Genomic DNA, 6,970 nt, shown 5'->3' on the forward strand with positions numbered 1-6,970 from the left:
AAGGGGACGACAGAGGATGAGATGGTTGGACAGTGTTCTCGAAGCTACGAACATGAGTTTGACCAAACTGCGGGAGGCAGTGGAAGACAGGAGTGCCTGGCGTGCTTTGGTCCATGGGGTCACGAAGAGTCAGACACGACTAAACGACTAAACAACAACAACAACAACAACAAACAAGCTACAGTATAGCTTAAGGTCCTACTCTCTTGGGCCCCCCCCCCAAAAAAAACTAAAGGAAAAAAACCTGGATGTACATTTCCAAAATATAAGATAAAAAACAAATAAAATAAAACCTACATACAGCAACAGTGTTTTGTGTTGTGTAGGCTCCTATGATGTAAGTAATGGGCCCCGTCTGCTAGCCTGCTCCCTAAAATATCGCTGGTTTGCTCATTTTTAATATAAAGGTAAAGGGGTAAAGGGGCCCCTGACCATTAGGTCCAGTCGTGACCGACTCTGGGGTTGCGCGCTCATCTCGCATTATTGGCCGAGGGAGCTGACATACAGCTTCCAGGTCATGTGGCCAGCATGATAAAGCCGCTTCTGGCGAACCAGAGCAGCACACAGAAACGCTGTTTAGCTTCCCGCCGGAGCGGTACCTATTTATCTACTTGCACTTTGACGTGCTTTCGAACTGCTAGGTTGGCAGGAGCTGGGACCGAGCAACGGGAGCTCACCCCGTCGCGGGGATTCGAACCGCCGACCTTCTGATCGGCAAGCCCTAGGCTCTGTGGTTTAACCCACAAGAATAAGTATTTCAGTTCAACAATTACTTTGATAAAATACATATTGTGTAATGTGCAAATGCCTTTAGATACCATAAATTACCATACAGCATCTATTCAACATAAAAAACAGCGACAATTTGTTGTTGACAAAGGACAGCTGGACATATAAAGGGCCCCGTTACCTTCAGTAGCTTAGGGCCACATCAAACCTCAATACGGCCCTGGTCACAGCATTAATACCCCAACAGAACTTGCTTTTCCATTCAGATTGGAGGGGAGCCCCAAGTCCAGCACCAAGCAAGACCATGTCTCTGTCCCTCCAGTTTTCAGCAACAGCCCCAAACTCTCTCACACACAGCGGTCTCTTATACAGACTGCCCCCCCCCCTTTGGCCTGTTGCTTGCTATCCTAGAATGTGACATCCAGCCAGGTGAGATGGGAAAAGACACTCCTGCTTGTCTCCATGGAAACAGAGCCCACTCTTTAAGATGCAGGTGATGGGTACTTGGCTGAGCAGCTAAGGCCATGACCTTAACAAGGGATCTGTCCCAACTTGCTCCTTTATATTCTAGCCTCACGAGCGCAGGATCGCAGGATTGGAAGGTACCCATTGGAATCACCCAGACTGGACCCCCCCCCCCAACCTTCCATAGCAATCCTTTCATTAGCTGCATTATTCCTGCGTTCCCTCAATCTGCAACCAGAAATTAATTAATGAAAATTATCATTATTTTGCCTCTTTCTTAGCGTTTTGAACTGTCTTTTGCTTCACTAGGCAATTGGAACTTTGAAATGAGTGCCTCTGGTGTATCCTTCTCCAAACTAGGGCCCTCCAGAGGTTTGAGGCTACAACAAACCCAGCTCGGAGTTGGGAATTATAGCATGAACATCTGGAGGGCGCCACCTTGGGGAAGCCTGCTCCAATACGCTCTCAATTGGCTCCAGCTCTTTAATTTCCCCTAAGAAGAGGACACTTGATCCAAGCTTTCCCGCTTTGCTGCCGATCCCAAGGTGAGACCGTCCACTTAGGAGGGGAGCTTCCCCCCACCACCACCATCAATCACCACTGGATCTCTCCCAAAGCCCTGTAAATAATTCAGGGACTCAGGCCCCGTCGGCGCAGCTTCTTGTTTTGCCGCCCGGATCTGGTGCCAGGAATCTCGGGAAAAGGGCCCAATAATAATGTACCAGTCCAAAGTAATTAAAGTGCATCATTACATATAAATTTGTAATTAAACACTTTAACGTAATCATCCCACACAGCATGATTCCTGATGAATTAATTAAAAGAACTCCAGAAATTAATGTTTTCCTTGTCAGTACCGTTGTTCCAGCCTTAGCCATCTCCCCCCCTGTTCCTGCAGCGTGTCGGAAAGTAATTAGGCCAGCGCTGGGGGGACGGCCACGCGGCGGATCGGTGGCCGAAGTCTTGCTGGCCAAAAGCTGCCAACTGCAATGCTTCTCCTCTCGAGGAAACCTTTTTCTTTTTTGCAGGTCAGGCCTCGACGACACTTGTGGTGGAAGTCACGGGCGCTGCAAAGGATTCTGGGTATATCCCCAAACACGTTTATTATCACACCACATATGCACAATCCTCCACCGCTACTTCGATTTGCAGAACTGGTGCTGTTACCGGTGCCGCATAATACCTGTTTGTAAGAAATCCTTCTTTGTGTGGGGCAGACTTTGGAACTCCCTGCCAATGGATACACCAGGCAGGGTCCTTCACTGTACTCTTTTCCGTGCCTCCTAAAAACATTTGTGTTCAGGCAAGCCTAGCAGGATATGTAGAAGGTTGGTGTGTGTTTTAAACTGTTTTCAGCTTCTCGTTGATTTCATTTGTTAATTTTTGAATGTTTTTAATAACTAAAAACAAGTTTGCAGATGACACCAAATTGGGAGGGGTGGCTAATACCCCAGAGGACAGGATCACACTTCAAAATGACCTTAACAGATTAGACAACTGGGCCAAAGCAAACAAGATGAATTTTTAACAAGGAGAGATGTAAGGTACTACACTTGGGCAAAAAAAAATGAAAGGCACAAATACAGGATTGTGACACCTGGCTTGAGAGCAGTACATGTGAAAAGGATCTAGGAGTCTTGGCAGACCACAAACTTGACATGAGTCAACAGTGTGATGCAGCAGCTAAAAAAGCCAATGCAATTCTGGGCTGCATCAATAGGAGTATAGCATCTAGATCAAGGGAAGTAATAGTACCACTGTATTCTGCTCTGGTCAGACCTCACCTGGAGTACTGTGTCCAAGTTCGCTGTATATTATATCCCAGAATTTTCATATCCTCACACAATGCCACCACATGTGCATTCATGTACCCCCCCCCTTGCAATTCTATGGTTCTATGATCACTTGGAATAATCAACAGGGGAAATGTTACTCACTGCTCTGTGTCCTAAAGGAGTGTTGCAGGGCAGTGACCAGAAAACAGACTTTTTCCCTCACTGCCCCTGCCTTGTTGTGGAATATCCTTCTCTCCACCAGATGTGAAGCATCATCTAATCATTTTTTTCAGACATATATTCTTGCCCAGGCTTCCCCCGGCCCATAAGACCGGACCCAAATCTCTTGTTTCCATGTCCTTTTTACAACACTGTTTTTACTGCACGGTTTCATTGCAATGTTCTCGTCATTTTATGTTGCAGTTTTTGTACGCCGCTTAGAGGTTTTCAAAATGCCAAGCTGCTCAGAGATGCCTTGAAACCAGTAAGTGGGTTCAAACAAGCAGATCATAAGATAAAAAGCAATATATACAACCCACCGGAACACAAAAATTATTTTTTTTAAAAAATGAAAAAACTGCAATAGCAAAATCATCACAGAGAACAGCCATATGCATGAACCATATACACCAGCTTTCCTTGCAAGAGGTCTGAGGTTCTATCCCTGCCTTCTCCATGTAGGGCTTTGAATGTTGCCCCCCCCCCCGTTGAAATCCTGGAGAGCTATTGCCAGTCAGTGGTAATAAATCAGGACATTTTGTGGGGTTATCTAAAATGCAATCAAACCAACAATTCATGTTTTGCTAGATAGGCACATGGCAGGAACTGAAGCTCACAGAGTTTTCCTGTAAGTTTCCTACAGGAGTTCCATGCTCAGACTACATTTTAAACTAGACTTAGGTATGTCTTTGGAATTGAATTACCTTTTCTTCTTTTTTTCTTTTTTGTATATAATTTTTATTAAGGTTTCTGTTTTACATTTTAAAATACTCCTTTTTACATCCTTAAAATATTAGTGACTTCCCTTCTTCTCTTTCCACTTTTATATATCACAAATCCCTGCATATTTTACAAAAAAACTATACCATTCAGTATTCCATTATTGGATCCATCAAAACTTATTTACACTGTTGACTTTATCTTAATGCTGCCAGCGTTTTCAGCTGTACACAATTATTTCCCATTTATTCAATATACGTTTTCCAATCTTCTCTAAACGTATGTTCTTCTTGTTCTCTTATTCTATATGCTAAGTCTGCAAACTGCGCATATTCTGTCAACTTAAGTTGCCCCTCTTCTTTGGTTGGGACCTCGCTCATTTTCCATTTTGGGGCTAAGAAAACACGGGCCACAGTAGTAGCATACATAAATTTATTTATTTTTTGGACACTTGGGAATTTCATTTGGGGGGGGCAGAAGTACTTTAAAACATTTTTTTTCAATTGATTATGGATCATTTCCCAATACTCTTTTACCCTTTTACATGTCCACCACATATGAAAGAACGTTCCCATTTTAAGCTTGCCGGAACAAAGCTGCTGTATCTGTTACTCTGAGTGAGTAAATGTTATTTTTAACTTTTATGAGACTGTTTGTGTGATTATTGTTTTAAGGGGGAAAGATCAGCAGAATCCATCTGCCTTAGGCCTCCTGGATTCCTCAATCCAAAATATGGCACTCTGCTGAGCTCACAAACACGAGGGAGGGAGGATATTGTCCAATAAATATATCGTCTCCTATCATCTATTCATATCCCAACATATACCCACCCCTATGTCATGCACCCAGGGCCGGATTGAGGTTTGATGAGGCCCTAAGCTACTGAAGGTAACGGGGCCCTTTATATGTCCAGCTGTCCTTTGTCAACAACAAACTGCCGCTGTTTTTTGTGTTGAATATATGCTATATGGTAATTTATGGATCTAATAGGTCCATACACAACACAAAACACTGCTGCTGTATGTAGGTTTTAGTTTATTTGATTTTTATCTTATATTTTGGAAGTGTACATCTAGGGGTTTTTTCTTAAATTTTTTTGGGGGGAGCCAAGAGAGTGGGACCCTAAGATATAGCTTGTTTAGCTTATATGTACTGTATTTTTCGTTCCATAAGACACACCTTTTTCCTCCTAAAAAGTAAGAGGAAATGTCTGTGCATCTTATGGAGCGAATGCGTGGTCCCTGGAGCCGAATTGTCCAGGAACTTCGTGCTTTTTTTTTTTTAAAAAAAGAAAGAGCTAAAGGCTAACAAGAGGGAATGAAGCTTTGAAAGGAACCGGCTCAGCAGCTGATTGCAAGAGATCAGGGAGGGAGATAAGGGAGCTAGCTCCATTCCCTGACCCTCCTGACCCTTGCCTAGGTCTCAATTGTTGTCTGCAGAGGGAGACATGTGAGTGGCTGATTAGATTATCTGTCTGGAAACTGTAGAAATGGGTCCCTTTCCTTTCCTTTCCTTGAGAAGCTGCAGAACTGTGAGTAGTACCCAATAAAAACAGGATTTTTTCTCTTTGCAAGGAAACTCGGCACCTTTGAGCTGATCCTAAAAAATGGAGCTTTCCCCCTTTGCAAAAAAAGATGCACAACTCTGAGCTGACCCCCCCCCCTCAAAGGGGGCTTTTCCCATTTGCAAAAAAAGCTGCACAACTTTGAGCTGATCCGTAAAAAAATGGAGCTTCCCCCCTTTGCAAAAGAAGCTTCCTTAAATATTTAATTGGGGGAGGGGCAAAGGCAGGGCCGGCTCTAAGGCAAGGCTGGGTGGCGCAATGCGCCGGGGCGCCGGGGCACATGGGGGCGCTGTGCTGCTGTGCCTGCGGCAGCCGCGCTGCACACTGCACCTGCCAGACAGCCACACTGCGAAATGGAGCGGGGGGGGCACCAGAGGGATCTTTGCACCACGGTGCCAGGGCACCAGATATGCTTAAGACGGCCCTGGGCAAAGGCACCTAGGCCTCTAGGAGTTGGCTGCTATGCCTAGGACAATTCAAGAAAGCAAGATATGGCCATGTGCGTCCTATGGAGCGAAAAATACGGTAAATCCGGCACTGGTGCACCAAAGATAACCCCACCCACAGCGACGCACCAAAGTGCTTCACTGCTCGGCCATTGACTCCTTCTCATCACAGCAGGAAAACCTGTTGCCTTTCCGGTGGAATTGGATTAGCAGCATTTCCTTAAAGGAGGCTTCCTGTTGCATCTCTGTATGAGTCGTGACAACACATCCAGGTCAGGGGTTCGTACAGAAGCCATGTCAGGTGGAGTCTGCCGCAAGGATTGGGAGAGCAGAGGAAGAATTTGGTCCAAGAAGCAGAACCACAGACAGCTCCGTGTTGGGTGGTCAGGGGGAGCAAGAGAGACAGTTTATGTAGAGGCTGAAAGCAGCCTTCGACTGCTGATATGTATAGAATACTTCCTTCTGGAATAAACCGAATTGAGAAGGATTTGCTGCTGAGTAAACAGACATCAAAAAAACCAAGATCATGGCCACTGGTCCCATCACCTCCTGGCAAATAGAAAGGGAAGAAATGGAGGCAGTGAGAGATTTTACTTTCTTGGGCTCCTTGATCACTGCAGATGGTGACAGCAGTCACGAATTTAAAAGACGCCTGCTTCTTGGGAGAAAAGCAATGACAAACCTAGACAGCATCTTAAAAAGCAGAGACATCACCTTGCCGACAAAGGTCCGTATAGTTAAAGCTATGGTTTTCCCAGTAGTGATGTATGGAAGTGAGAGCTGGACCATAAAGAAGGCTGATCGCCGAAGAATTGATGCTTTTGAATTATGGTGCTGGAGGAGACTCTTGAGAGTCCCATGGACTGCAAGAAGATCAAACCTATCCATTCTGAAGGAAATCAGCCCTGAGTGCTCACTGGAAGGACAGATCGTGAAGCTGAGGCTCCAATACTTTGGCCACCTCATGAGAAGAGAAGAATCCTTGGGAAAGACCCTGATGTTGGGAAAGATGGAGGGCACAAGGAGAAGGGGACGGCAGAGGACGAGATGGT

Source organism: Zootoca vivipara, chromosome 13 (assembly GCF_965207765.1).
Source record: "Zootoca vivipara chromosome 13, rZooViv2.hap1.1, whole genome shotgun sequence".
Classification (NCBI taxonomy): Eukaryota; Metazoa; Chordata; class Lepidosauria; order Squamata; family Lacertidae; genus Zootoca; species Zootoca vivipara.